The sequence below is a fragment of the Dasypus novemcinctus genome, chromosome 9, assembly GCF_030445035.2.
Source record: "Dasypus novemcinctus isolate mDasNov1 chromosome 9, mDasNov1.1.hap2, whole genome shotgun sequence".
In the NCBI taxonomy this organism is placed as follows: domain Eukaryota; kingdom Metazoa; phylum Chordata; class Mammalia; order Cingulata; family Dasypodidae; genus Dasypus; species Dasypus novemcinctus.
In genome coordinates this window covers 99,030,448-99,046,238 of record NC_080681.1, presented here as the reverse complement: position 1 = coordinate 99,046,238, position 15,791 = coordinate 99,030,448, and the positions used below count along the sequence as shown (strand labels likewise).

The window sequence follows — 15,791 nt, the reverse complement described above, 5'->3', positions numbered from 1 at the left end:
AAATTCCTAATGACAAGCCATGCTATGATAAGAAATAAAGGAACATAAATACAACAGTGGGGCAGCGGACTTGGCCCAGTGGTTAGGGCGTCCACATGGGAGGTCCGCGGTTCAAAGCCCGGGCCTCCTTGACCCGTGTGGAGCTGGCCCATGCACAGTGCTGATGCGCGCAAGGAGTGCCCTGCCACACAGGGGTATCCCCTGCATAGCGGAGCCCCACACGCAAGGAGTGCGCCCCGTAAGGAAAGCCACCCAGTGCGAAAGAAAGTGCAGCCTGCCCAGGAATGGTGCCGCACACATGGAGAGCTGACACAAGATGATGCAACCAAAAGAAACACAGATTCCCGTGCCGCTGACAACAACAGAAGCGGACAAAGATGACGCAGCAAACAGACACAGAGAACAGACAACCGGGGTGGGGGAGAAGGGGAGAGAAATAAATAAAATAAATAAATCTTTAAAAAAAAGAAGTGGTTCTGTATATAATTTCATTCACGCCATGGTATGTTAGTCAGCCAAAGGGGTGCTAATGCAAAGTACCAGAAATCTTTCAGCTTTTATAAAGGGCATTTATTTGGGGTAGAAGCTTATGGTCACAAAGCCATAAAGAGTAAGTTATTTCCTTCACCAAAGTCTGTTGCCACATGTTGGAGCAATAGGGCTGCTAGTCTCTGCAAGGGTTCAGCCTTCCTCTTCAGGCTCCTGAGTCCCAGCTTTTTCTGATCTCAGCTGTAGGCTGGCATAAGGCTCATCTCTCTTCCCCAACTCGGCTGCTCTGCTCACTCCACAAGGTCAACTGTAAACTATCAGGTGAACAGCTGGACTCTCTCCCCAGGACTCCAGAGTCAAAATTAAGCTCTCTCCTTCTCCATGTCGTTTTCTATGGGAATGTCCTCCCACCAAGGGGGTGAGGACCCATCCTACTGATGTGGCCAAATCAAAGCCATAATCTTAATTTAATCAAGTAAAAGTGAAATCTCTGGATTTAATACACTCAAAGGGTATCACATCCAGAGGAACAGACCAGTTGACAAACATAATCAATATCTCTTTTTTGAATTCATCAATAATACTGAACTGCCACATATGGTATCAATTACTACCTATCCTCCCATTGTTCCCAAACATGGACTCACATTTCCATCCCAGACTGCTTCTCTGTTGCCTTTAGGTGATAATATAAAGAGTGATAGTTCTTTATCTGCCTGCTATGTAAAACAAAACTATGTACTAAATCCAGACTAGCTTTCTGGGTTTTTTTTTTTTTTTCGGTCAGTCATAGGTTTACAGGAAAATCCTGCAGAAAGTACAGAGTTTTCATATAACCCCCCAAACACACACACAATTTTCCCTATTACTAACATTTTGCATTAGTGTGGTCTTCTTTCAGTTTTTTTTTTTATGTACATACTTTATTTTTTTTCCATGTTTTACCTTTTTTTTTTTTTAAGATTTATTTTTTATTTATTTCTCTCCCCCCACGCCCCAGTTGTCTGCTCTGTGTCCTCGCTGTGTGTTCTTCTGTGACTGCTTCTATCCTTATCAGCGGCACCGGGAATCTGTGTTTCTTTTCGTTGCATCATCTTGTTGTGTCAGCTCTCCGTGAGTGTGGCACCATTCTTGGGCAGGCTGCACTTTCTTTCGCACTGGGCGGCTATCCCTATGGGGCGCACTCCTTGCGCATGGGGCTCCCCTACGCAGGGGACACCCCTGCATGGCAGGGCACTCCTTGTGCACATCAGCACTGTGCATGGGCCAGCTCCACAAGGGTCGAGGCCTGGGGTTTGAGCCGCGGAACTCCCATGTGATAGGCGGATGCCCTAACCACTGGGCCAAGTCCGCTTCCCTCTTTCAGTTTTTGAAAGGTACTTTGCTACCCATAGGGTGGCTAAAACTGTAAGCATGGATGAGATTATTCAAGAACATGGGGAGAAGAAAAGACGTCTAGGATTCATCTTCATGTCCTTCCTTATCCAGGTCGGATTCTCTAGTACTGATATTCTCAGCTCCTTTGCCCCAGCTGTCTGCGGAAATGGCAATCATGGATTGACACTGTCCTGAGCACAACTGGAAAAAAATCCCACAACTGCACATATCGGTGCCACTGTAAATAAATGGTCTCCATTCTCACCAGCACTGGACTGCCTGGCAATCTTGTATATTCCCAGTCTCATTTACTCTTTCCAATTTTTCCACAGTAGCCATTTTCGATCACCTCCATTCTTTATAATAGTCAGGCACCTTACTCCTATTTAGCTATTATCCTTACCTCTTTATTCATTCATCCACTCAACAAATATCACTGAGCACATTTATCAATCTAGGCATTGCTTTGATGGTCTTTATGATTTAGATAGGAAAGACAGAGATTAAACAAATAAACACAATAATAAATGTAGGACTGCAAACTAATACAAGTGGTCTGAAGGAAAAAAAATTCAGCCTTTGTAGAATAAAGGTAGGTAAACTTGGAAGTTATTGTACAGATACACTAGCACATATGTGACATGATATATTAACGAAGATATTCACTGTATGTTTGAAATTTTAAAAAACACTGGAAACAATTTATATGCCCATCAATAGAGAACTGGTTAAATAAATTATGGAAGATCCACACAAAGGAGTATCACACAGCTGTTGGGAATAAGGTTTTTCTACATAGTCCTGATACAGAATGATGTCCAAGATACACTGTCATGTAGAAAAAGAAAGAGGCCAGCAGTGTGTACAGAATGTTACCATTTGTGTGTGTGGGGGGGGGGGGGGGGAGAATAAAAGGTATATGCTTATATAAGACTATTTTTGGAAGATATTCAAGAAACTTGGCATGGTTGCCTTTAGGAAGGGAAACTAGATAGCTGGGAGACTGATGCAGGATACCTGTTTGTTCACTAAATACCCTTTTAAACTTTTTGAATTTGTAAGTACCTAAGAGTATTACCATTTGAAAAATAAATTTAAAAATTTAAAAAAATTTTTCAGGGTCTTCTTGGGGCTCTTAAAATGAGGACCAAAATTCTTAATATAACCTGAAAAGATCTTACATGATCTTGACTCTACCTACCTTTCTGGCCCCATTTTGAATCATGCTCTCCATCCTTCTCTACATTCCAACCCACCAGCCTTCTTTCATTCCCTAAAGGAACCACGCTTACCCCCATCACTGGGCCTTTGGGCATGCTCTCTCCTCTGCCTAGAACTCTATTCCTTCTTTACCAGGTTAATTCCTCAACCTTGACATCTAAGGCCAACCATCACTTTCCTCAGAGAAGCTTTTTCTGACTCTCAGTGTGAGTCAGATCCCTCTATTCTATTGTTTGGGCTCTGTTTCCCCTTTCCTTCAAAGTAGTTATAATACTTAAAAACTTATAATTATTTGTGTGATCTTCTAATTAATGTTTTCCCTCCAATATTGTAAGCTCCAGGATAACAAGGATGTATCTATAGTTTTTTGCACTAGCGAATCTCCAATTCTAGTATGGGGCTTAGTACATTATAGGTGCTCAAAAAAAAATTTTTTTTTTAATGAATGCCCAAATAAATATATGTGTGCATATGCACAATTGAAGTATTGAAAAAAATGAAAACCAGGTGGCCAGGTATCAGGTATATCATACTAAAGACATCCAGGTCAATAACAGGACTCTGAATGGAGATGAGACCTGTATGCAAAATAAATGAAGGGGTGTATAGGAATAACGGTTGGTAGATGAGTAATAATTAGGATAGAAAAGTGCTAGAAACCTCAAAGAGCAGGAGCTTTTACATGAAAGTGTTGGAGTAATGTTCAAGAAGTGAAAGTGAAAAGCGATAAGGATATCAACCCCACCTCAGAATTCAGAGGTACGCAGAGTACAGAAGAAATGAGAGAAGCCATTGCCTGAAAGTTACGAGGGAAAACAGGTCTCAGAATGTTCTCTCCATTTAATGTTTTAACTTAACAAGTTTAAATCTAAAAGGGGTTTAAGTACTTGGATTCTTAACTTCTAATTAAAAATGTGGATGTCAAGGGGTAGTAGAAGCAGGTAAGCTGAAAAGCACAAAATTATACAGAGACGTCAAATGAGATTCACACAAATAATACTTCATACAAATAAAGCTGTATGATGCTTTATAGCAAGAAAAAGAAGATGGAAAAATATGATGAGGAAAAATATGATGATGGGAATGGCTGCCTATCCATCCTTATATAAAATGGTGAAAGCTTTGAGGCTAATTACGGGAGATTAAAAGAGGAGGGGGAAGGGTCTGTAGAGGAGAAGGAAAAAGAAAAGACTGGCCTGTGTAAATGCTATCTTTTTATCCATACAACAACCTTGGAGAATAGCTCCAGGCCAAAGCATAGGGACCTTCCTGATGCTTTCTGCATACATGTCTTGCCCTGGGCATGTTTGTTTGGCCCCCAGAAATCCCCCAAATACACAGATACAACTGATCCTTCTTCCCTAGGAAAGAGTTTCCTCATGGTCCCTTGGTACTGCACTAGATGTCCTACAGTCAGCAATCCCTTGCCCCAGCTCTCCCAACATTCCATAGGAGAGCTTGGTAAGGCACCTTCTACACACAGGTCAAGTTCTGGGATGGCAAGTTCCTCATTCCACCACCAGACAAATTGGGCCAGATATGCATGCTCCCATAATGGGCACAAGGGTTACTCTGCTCTCTCCAGAACTGGGACCAGGGGTCTACCTTGGGAGTAAAGGCACGCTCTGTGTCGAGCTGGTAAGGATGGGGAAAGGGCCAGCCAGGGCACCACAGAGAGCCTTCCACTTAGTAAGAACTGTTTTTCTTGATTTAGTGCTCACATTGTTACCCCAGCCCTTTTATCTATTTCTGGAACATTTAGAAAGATGTTTCTGCCAGGTCTTTGCTGGTTGTTCAAAGCTTCTGTAGGGGGACGAAGCCTTGAAGGATTTTACTCCACTATTTTGATTTGGGCATGACTTTCACTGAGTTGTTTTTTCAAATAGATGTTATTTGATGATGCTCCATTATGTGTTTAATAATTAAAATATGGAAGGAAAAACAGTTCGTTTTCATCCGTTCACTGGATCATAATTCTCCCTCTTAGAAAGAAAACTAATGGTTAAAAACACAGGTCAGGGTGCAGATGTAGCTCAGTGGTTGAGTCCCTGCCTCCCATGTATGAGGTCCCAGGTTCAATCACCAGTACCTCCTAAAAAAAAAAAGACACAGGTTGTAGTTTCAGCTCTATGTCTATCATTTACCAGTGATTTAACCTTTAAAAGTAATTTAACCTCTTCAAGACTCAATTTTTAAAAATTATGTATTGGGATTACCTACAGAATTGTTATAGGCTCAAATGAGGTAGTGGGTATGAAAATGTTTTGAATACTTAGTGCTTACAAATGAAAGCCACTGTTGATATTCTTAGGATATAGAGTTCATGGGAGGAAGAAGCAGGAAAGCACTCGGTGGAGACAATACTGGATTCCAGAAGTCACTTGGAGGAAAGGTTAAGATGAAAATAAACTCCAAATTTAGATCAGTTCCTCTCCCTGCCCAGCCACCATAGCCTGACTCTGCTCCCAGAGTCCAAGCAAAAGCAATATTAAGTCCTTTACCAAAAAGCACTTATAGATGGTAGAACCTAGCCTGAAGACCATTTGAGAAAGTCTGGAACTCATGTTGGTAGAAGCATGAAGAAAGCTTACCCAGAGAGAGAACAGGAGGGGAGAGCCAATCCCTTTCTTTCTATAATCATGGCAAAGTAGAAAATCCAGAGCTCCCATATAATTATCTGGAAGATCCCCAAAACAGGAAGTTCTGGAACCAGCAACACTTAGTTAACATTACCACCTCTCATAAAACAGATTTCTAATAAATCTGGCACAAAATCTAGACCAGGTTTCATAATTTCAAGCAGTAGAAGGGCAAAATCTACAGAATATATGAATTATTGCCAGAAGGAAATTCATCAAATACTTTTAGGAAGCTGTGAACCACGCTGGAAATATTTAGAGTCAGTGCTGTTGCTTCTGGCATTCTTAAATCTCAGGTAACAAGCCTGATTTCTCAAGAAAACTTGGAAACTCACTGGCTAGCAACCAAACAGGAAAACAGGGGAAGAGGCCTGCTATCTTAAGAGCAATACTGTTGAGGCTCAGGGAATTTACACTCTAACCAAATTCATAAGCATGTACCCCAAAAGAAGGACTGAGACAATGGGAATAGGGGTACACTGTACCAGTATTACTTAAAAAGTAATACCAGTATTATTAAAAAAAAAAGAGCTAGTAAAATTCTCTTGGGTGGGAGGTGGCATGGGGAACCAAGTTTGTGCAGAAAACAGTACATAGGTGTTTTGCAAGCAAAATGTGCACTTAATTTTCATATTCATTAAATTTGTTACTTGAAATCTCATGTGAGAGATTTAAGAAGGCCTAGAAAACAGTCAAGAATCCATTCAAACCTTTTCTTTGTTTTATACCTGTAATGAACTAATATCAAGCAGTAAGGCAGAAACCTTAAATTTGGTGTAGAGTCAATAATTGCATTAAAGGCTCTACACTGTCCTCCTGCAATAATCATCAAAAATATGCAGTCTCAGAAGCAGTGGGTCATGGCCAAGATAGCTGCCCAAAACAACTCACAGGAACCTTTCAAAACCAAACCACATCAAGGGACACCCTCCACCTTTCTTTTGACTGTCAGCATGCCTGTCACCTGCATACCCACTAATAAACAAATACAAAAAAATGGTTCCACCTGCCTCTCCATACCAGTTCTCCCCTGCAGAGGTTAGCATATTCAGAAAGCAAGGCAGAGGAGGTAACTAAATCTTCTGAAGGGCACAACAAAGTAAAATGAAGTCTGGAAAAAGCCAGGGTAATAACCATTGTCCTCTTGCCTCCTTTTCAAAAGGGCCAAGACTTTTTTCCTCAACTGCACACAGGTGGGGTTGAAAGGTGGCAGCTCCTCACAAAACAGTCCTTTGAAAGGAAAATAATTACAATTCATCACCTTTGCTGTGTCCCTAGCTTTGTCAAGAGCACAGTTTGCCAAATGTTTTGATGTAGGTAATTTGCTGAAACTAAACTAACTGCTAAACAAGAATTAATAGGCTTTGTGTCCATATTCTGACTCTTTTCTCCTGACTGTAGCATTTGTTTTTTCCTAAAGACCATTCTGATAAAGGCAAACTCCCCATGGAACTAGCTTCCCAACAGATACATCTCAGTTACTACTCATATTAACTTTTTTTTAGGAGTACCAGAGATTGAACCCAGGACTTCATACATGGGAAGTAGCACTCAACCACTGAGCTACACCTTCTCCCCTCACATTAATTCTTTTCTTTTTAAATAAACGTTTTTTTTTAAATCCTTCCCCACCCCCACCCCCATTGTTTGTGCTTACTGTCTGTTCACTGTGTGCCTGTCTTCTTTTTAGAAGGCACTGGGAGAAAGCAGATGTGGCTCAAGTGACTGGGCTTCTGCCTACTATTGGAGGACCCAGATTCAATCCCAGGGGCTTCCTGGTAAAAAAATGCCTACCCACATGGCAAGCCGAGTGCCGGCACGAGTGCCTGCGCAGCAAGCCAGTGCCCGCTCAAGTTAGTCATGCAGCAAGATGATGATACAACAAAAGAGAGATGAAGGGGAAAGTCAAAGCGAGATGCAACAGAAACCAGGAACTGTGGTGGCGCAAGTGATAGGGAACCTCTCTCCACATCAGAGGTTCCCAGGATTGAATCCTCATGCATCCTAGAGGAGAAAAACAAGAAGACAAAAAGAGAAATAGATACAGAAGCTCACACAGTGAAAGGACAGCAAAAAACAGCAGAGCAGGGGAGAGGGGGAGGGGGAAGAAAAAAAAGGAAAATACTGGGGAAAAAAAGGCACTGGGAACAGAACCTGGGACCTCCCAGATGGGAGGGAGGGGCCCAATGGCTTGAGTTGACCTCTGCTCCTGCTCGTTCTGTCTCCCACTGTGTTTCTTCCTTGTGTCTCTTCGTTGCATCATCTCATGGCGTCATCTTTTTGAGTCAGCTCACCATGCCAGCCCACTGTTCCCACCCATCATGTCAGTTAGCTAGCTGTCTTGCTCGTCTTCTTTAGGAGGCACCAGGAACCGAACTCGGGACCTCCCATGTGGGAGACAGGCGCCCAAATGCTTGAACCACGTCTACTTCCCCACGTTAACTCTTGATCATCTACTAGATGGAAAATAAGCTTCTAAGAACTCAGTCACAAAATCTGAGCCTTGTAGCATACTTCTCTAGTTAAGAATGCTTTGAAGAGCAAGTCCTCTCCTATAAGAATGTCACTGGAGAAGCCACAAAGAAAGGTCCTAGATTCTGGCAAATTGCTGAAGAAAATAAAAGTACCATAACATCTCCTTAAAAGAAAGCAATATTAACACAAAAGAGGGAAAAAGAGCTTCTAATCTACCTACTTAATGCAGAATTTACAGATTAAAGGAAAAGTGAAAAACACCCTCATTTATTCTCAGTTTAAAGAGAAAACATGGCCAGTCTCTAAGTTCATATAGAACTCTCAGAAAGTTGAGGTGAAATTTTGTTTTCAAAAGAAAATCCCTGGGAAGCGGATGTGCCTCAACGAAGAGAGCTTCCGCCTACCACATAGGAGGTCCAGGGTTAGATACCCAAGGCCTCCTGGCCCGTGTGGTGAGCTGGCCCACGCGGAGTGCTGCCACACGCAAGGAGTGTCACCCCACACAGGGGTGCCCCCCACACAAGGAGTGGCCCCTGCGCAAGGAGTGCAGCTCCACACAGGAGTGGTGCCGCCCACATGGAGAGCTGACACAACAAGATGACACAACAAAAAGAAGAGACACAGAGAAAAGACAGTATGAGATGCAGTGAACTAGGGAGCTGAGGTGGCACAACAGATGATCACCTCTCTCCCACTCCGGAAGGTCCCAGAATGGGTTCCTGGAGCTGCCTAATGAGAATACAACAGACACAGAAGAACACACAGTGAATGGACAGAGAGAGCAGACAATGGAGTGGGGGGAGGGGGGAGAAATAAGGGGGAAAAAAAAAAAGAAAATCCCCTATCAATATCAATATCCTCATTATGGGAAGCAGATGTGGCTCAAGCAGGTGGGCTCCCACCTACCACATGGCAGGGCCTGGGTTCAGTTCCTGGTGCCTCCTAAAGAAGACACGGAAGACAGTGAGTTGACAGGATGGGCTAGTGCGGTGAGCTGATGCAACAAGATGACATAATGAAGAATAACCATGAGGAAACACAATAACAGACGTAACAAACAGGAGCAGAAGTAGCTCAAGGCATTCAGTGCCTCCCTCCCTCCCACAACAGACAGACAGAGAGAGCAGAGAGCAGACAGTAAGTGCAAACCATGGGGCGGGGGGGGGGCAGGAATAAATCTTAAAAAAAAAAAAAAAAATTCCTCATTCCATAGTTGTTGTAATCCCATCTTCTGGTACCCAACCCCAAAATCTGTGGTTAAGGCTTTGGCCCCTGACAAAAGACTGCCTGGGTTTCAATCTCAAACCAATCACTTACTAGCTATGTTACCCTGGGTCAAATGTCTCAGTTTCTCCATATGTAAAATAGGAATGATAATCACAATACCTAAACTCACTGGGTTATTATAACTATTAAAGGAGATGATCTATGTAAAGTACTTAGAACAGTGCTTGACATACGGTAAAAGTTCATTAAATATTAGCTGCCACTATTTTTTGTTGTAATTATTATAGTTATGACTGTTCATCTCAGTCAGATATGAATTCTTCCAGGAAGGGTTCCTTGATGAAACTTCATCCAAGATGCCTCTCTTCTGTGCATCTTACATATACCCCTGTCGTAGTATTTCTCTCACTGGATCATATATGTTTGATTTATTATATCCTGTATCTCTATTTGTAGGTTCAACAAGATACTTTTCAAATAGTAACTTTGTTAACTTTACAAGTTCATCCAAGGGAGAAAGGATGTGGCACAACCAGTTGAGCAACTGCCTCCAACAATGTAAGTCCCAGGTTGGGTCCTCAATGTCTCATGAGAAAAAAAAACCCAAAAACAACCAACAAGCAAAACAAACGATAAAACCAGCTCAGGGAAGCTGATGTGGCTCAGTGGTTGAGCACCGGCTTCCCACATACGAGGCCCCGAGTTCAATCTCTGGCTCCCAGTGCCTCAAAAAAAAAAGTGTAAGTTATTAAAATAATTTTTTTAAAAAATTCACCCAATATCTAAATTTATTTTTTTAACTAACAAAATCTAGAAAAACATGTCAACTTCAATATGGAATTACTTGAGTTTTATTCATTTGAGTTAGATCTTTAATGTTAACTAAGTTCGTTGGATGGTCAGAAGGCAAAGAAAGGCAGGAGAGAAAGCAAAGTTCCCAGTTTACTAAGAAAACAGAAAGAGCTTTTCAAATTAAGTCGAGGAAAGCTATGAATGGTAAGTATGGTAAGACATGTGCAAAGAGAGAAACTGAAAAAAAGTTTAGTGGAATGAAGAAGAGATAAATGAATCCAACAAAACTAGTTAGGAAATGTCCTTTCCCACCTAAACTTCAGCTGAAAAATCCTTCCAAACCACAAAGCAATTTTTTCTCATGAAAGGACCAACCAAATATAAGTTCCCCTACCTATTCATGTCAGACCACTCCACTTCACTCAAAGATGAAATAGGCTTTCACCATAGAACTTTCTGAACAAAGCACCTGTGGAGAATGGCTTCTCAGTTCACCATTCTCCATCACTGATGACATCTAGATTAGCCTGCTTTCTAATCCCCCTCCCTTCTCATGAGTAATGATGAGAAAGAAAAAAGAAAAAAAAATTCCAAGTTCCGGACCCCTACGTGAAAACATGGAAAGTATTCTCTCACAATTCTAACGGCTTTTTCTTCTACATGATACTCATTAATAAATCAAAAGTTTTTATTCTTTGGATACAATTGCTATTAAATAGTTTCAAAAGGCCCATCTGTCAAGGTTTAGCCCAAAACCATCTTTCAGAATCAAAAAGTTATAAGTGAGAGTATTAATCAAAACACTGGTGTAGCTGAAAATAGCTCTCGTACCATAGAGTCACCTGCTTAGAAACAATCCAGTCATCAAGGGCTTTATAATGTTTAAAAGCAGATTGAAAGTGAATGATTAAACCATGCACTTTTTAAAAAAGCTGTAACTAGGGGGCTACTTTGTTGCATAGGATGTACTCAGAATCTCCTGCTTCGTTTTTTCTCCCACCACCTTATGACTAAAAGACGCTGGAGAATGCTGTCAGTAAGGAGAGCACGCCTCCAAGTCACAGCATGAAGGAGCCCACACCTCTCAGCGTAATACTGTCTTTGTATTTCAAAAAGCACAGGTATCAAATGATAACAGATAAACTTTAGCCTGTACATAAAAGTGTTCTAAAAGGGAAAAAAATAAACTTTTCTAAAAGAGGAAAGCACTAGATATGATGTCATGAATCTAGCAATTCCCTCTATAGCTCACATGCAGATGTTATTGTTAAGAACCTGCAGTTCTCTTAACAGAGATTGCCACCTCTGACTGCAGTTATTACAGGCTGATAAATTATTCGCATTTACCACAATCATACCAATCTTCTTTAGAAACCCACACAATGAACCTTGAATCAGAGCACTGTTTTGTTTGGGGAAGGTTGGTTTTTTGTTTTCTTGCGTTTTGCTGTTTTGTTGTTTCTAAAGAGAAGGTCATTTAGAGGGGTTTTGGCAAAGATAAGTAAATTAAATAAAATAGCAGTAAACTTGGGAGGAAATAATATAGTTAACCAAGAGGTATTATTTCAGCATTTACGGCAAATAAAGGAAAAGTTTATGTCGATTTATGCATTTAAAGTCTTTCTTTTTGGAATATTATGTAAGTATCATAAAAAAAATTTTTTTTAAACCCTGCAGTGGCTGAACTGGGACATGTGAGGACTCAATACAACCAAGCTTTGGATACTTAAATATCTCGAATTACTTTTTGCTTATAGCAAATAAGATGCAGAGCTACAGATGCTTTCTCATCTGTGTGTAAATGAAAGTGAAACTGTGTGAGTAGTTAGTATTCTTAGAATTTTTGGGAGCCAGTTTATTTAAATTAAATCAAAGCCAATCTGTATCTGTACAGAAATAATTTTCTTTTCTTTTTTTTTTTTTAAAGATTATTTATTTAATTCCCCCCCCTCCCCTGGTTGTCTGTTCTTGGTGTCTATTTGCTGCGTCTTGTTTCTTTGTCCGCTTCTGTTGTCGTCAGCGGCACGGGAAGTGTGGGCGGCGCCATTCCTGGGCAGGCTGCTCTTTCTTTTCACGCTGGGCAGCTTTCCTCACGGGCGCACTCCTTGCGCGTGGGGCTCCCCCACGCGGGGGTCACCTTTGCGTGGCACGGCACTCCTTGCGCGCATCAGCACTGTGCATGGCCAGCTCCACACGGGTCAAGGAGGCCCGGGGTTTGAACCACGGACCTACCATATGGTAGACGGACGCCCTAACCACTGGGCCAAAGTCCGTTTTCTCTAGAAATAATTTTCTTAGGGCTCTTATTCTCTAGATTCTACAGAGCTGCATAAACTCTTCCCTCTACCCCTCCCTCTGAGATAAAAAAAATGAAAGTGCTCTGCAGATTAAAATCCACTTCAAATGAATCTGGGAGAAGGTGGTTCAAAGGAATCAGAATATCACAGGTTTGGCTCTTCTCCAAATCCACACAGGTCATTCTTGACCCATTCTTTATGTTCCCATTGGACATTTTGGAATTTATCATGCTGCTTTACCAGTAATACATTTATGCATCTATCTCTGCTTCCACAGTGTAAACTGTGATGGTAGGAAATGGATTTTATTTAACCTGGTACAATGTCCTGAATGTATCTTTTAATATGAACATAACACCCACATATTAATTATCATTAATAACTTTACTTAAATGTTCTAGAAAAGGTTTTAGAAACGTAGTAGGCATATTTTAGACACTGAATGAGATAACATATATATAGAACCAGAGATCACAAATACTAAAAAAATGTAATCAGTCATCACCATAATTTCATATTGTTTTGATTTCTTTAGACATGGCTTTTAAAAGATTTCATTTTTATGGCATGAACTTGCATGTATCTTTTCTTATACCTCCACTTTCAAATTGATTATAATTAACGCACCAAAGTGACAGAAAAAAATTTTTAAAGGGGCAAATTGGTCAATACCCGAGTGCCAAATTATCTAGTATAGGCTCTCTCTCACTACAGAGAAACTAGCCTTTCCTCATCCTCATATGTAAAATAGCAATATTTCTCTACTGCTTCCCAAGTGACTATTTCTAGGGTAATGAGAAGGACACACAAAGATATCTCTCTCTCTCTCTTTTCCATACACACATTCACACACAATCATAGTCACAGATAGAAAACCTCTAGAAACACATAGTACCATAGAAGACTTTCACTCTTTACCACTTCCTCACCACAGAAAGAGCAGCCATGCTGGCAAGGCAGCAAGCCCCACGTGAAATAAGAAAGAGAGGAGGCAAAACAGCTCAATCAAAGCAGCCTGGAAATGGAAAGAAGGGTATGTTTGTCAGAGAGAAAAGTCTCCAGGGAAGGGCCAGAAAACTTTTGCTTTACCTTAAGCATTCTGGGCACATAACCCACCTTGGGGTCTGCTTACCTAATCTCAGAGGCTAAACCCTCCCTTTAACCTTTCACAGAAGGAGTAACATGAAAATTTACCCTCTTATTTGAAAGGTTCATTGTAAGAAATGTCAGGGTGTGGCTTATGAGCCTGCTCCCGGGAGCACAGCTAACAGTGATTCTGAAAACCAAGCAGTCAAAACTGATTAAGTATGATATACAGGTAAAGAGAAACTTGGCACTTCTTCAGCAATTGACGCTGTTTTGCTTCAGATCAAATGCCACAGACTGGCCCAGCAGAAGGCAGATTACTCAGCTTTCTGAAATGGAATCTAACTTTTCAGCTTCTTTCTACAAAGTTGCTTCATTTATTCCGATTAAAATTCACACATCCTACCCGGCCCACTTTCGCAAGCCTCCAGCTGACTCAGGTTGCCCTCTGTTAAGGACAATAAACTCTAAGTCGTATTAAAAAGTCCAGAAGAGCCATTTCTCAACAGGCAGGATAGCAGCCCTTATGAAATTTTAAACCTGAATCAGGAATTAAGGGTACAGAAGTTGAACCAAATCAGTGTAAAGCCTCCATCTCCTAGGTCTGGTAATACTGGTCACTCCCCTGTATTACCTAAAAGTAACAGACTTCATGAGCATGTTACACATGTATTTCCTTTTTTTTTTTTTGAGGAGGTACCAGGGATTGAACCCGGGGCCTCATACATGGGAAGCAGGCACTCAACCACTGAACTACCCTCACTCTCCAGCACACATGTATTTCAAACTCAAACATGCTGCAGGATGAGAATAATGTTAAAGCAGTTGGAAGATTATGCACTTTGCTGGCACGTGCGTATTTAATTCTCACAACAATTCTAAGAGGTACTATCATTCCTATTTTATAGATGAGGAACCTGATGAAAGGTAGGTTTCAATAACAACATCCCATACATAATACAACCAGGATTCAGACTCAGACCTGTCTGACTCCAGAATCTATGCTCTTGGCTACTCTGCCTCCTGCTCTTGCTCACTTGATGACTAGGTAGGTGGCCAAGACCAGTCCTTACCACTTCTCTCTGAAACTTATCCAGTATCATCCAGAATCAAAAGTAGCTACAGAATTTTAACCATATAGACTGAAGTTTCTTTTTTTTTCCCTCAAAGATTTATTTATTTATTTATTCCCCCACCTCATTGCCTGCTCTCTGTGTCCATTTGCTGTGCATCTTCTGTGTCTACTTGTCTTCTCTTTAGGCAGCACAAGAATCAATCCTGGGGGAAGCCGATGTGGCTTAATTGATAGAGCGTCTGCCTACCATATAGGAGGTCCAGGGTTCAAACCCAGGGCCTCCTAGATTGTGTGGTGAGCTGGTCCATGCACAGTGCTGCTGCACGCAAGGAGTGCCATTCCACACAGGGGTGTCCCCATGTAGGGGAGCCCCACACACAAGGAGGACACCCCACAAAGAGAGCCGCCCTGTGCGAAAAAAGAAAGTGGAGCCCACCCAGGAGTGGCACTGCACACACGGAAAGCTGAGGCAGCAAGATAACACAACCAAGAGACAGATTCCCAGGCACCGAAAATGCAAGTGAACATGGAAGAACACACAGTGCATGGACACAAGAGAGCGGAAAACGGGGGGGGGGGGGGGGGGAATGACACACAAATAAATAATAAAATAAATCTTTAAAAAAATAATAATAAATCCTGGGACCTTCCAGAGTGGGAGAGAGATGCTCAATCATGCACCACCTCATCTCCCTGATCTGCTGTGTCTTTTATTGTCTCTCCTCTGTGTTTCTCTTTGTTGCATCATCTTGCTACACCAGCTCTCTGCTCAAGCCAGCTTACCTTCACCAGGAGCCCCAGGAATCAAGCCCTGGACCTCCCATATGGTAGACGGGGGCCTAACTGCTTGAGCCACATCCACTTCCCCTGACGTTTCTTAAAGAAACTCAAATGAAAGGTCAGAAAGAGTGTTCAAAAGCAGGCCCTCAAACCAAGACCTACCCACTGCGACCCAAACTCTTCAATACTGCTCACCTGAGAACGGGTGAACCACACACCATGGTTCTCGACCACGTTCCTGCCAATTCCACACAATGCCTTGAATTAGAAGCTACTCCAATTACTGAGATCTTTATACAATATCCAAAATAAGCCAAAGGCTATTGTTTGGCT

The 15,791-nt window shown here is 41.7% G+C and overlaps 1 protein-coding gene across 10 annotated transcripts in view; it reads right to left on the bottom strand.

Annotated features, from left to right (window-relative positions):
• Positions 1 to 15,791, bottom strand: part of KIAA0319L (KIAA0319 like) — a 249,023-nt gene that overhangs the window by 216,133 nt on the left and 17,099 nt on the right. The gene's annotated exons all lie outside the window — the stretch shown is intronic.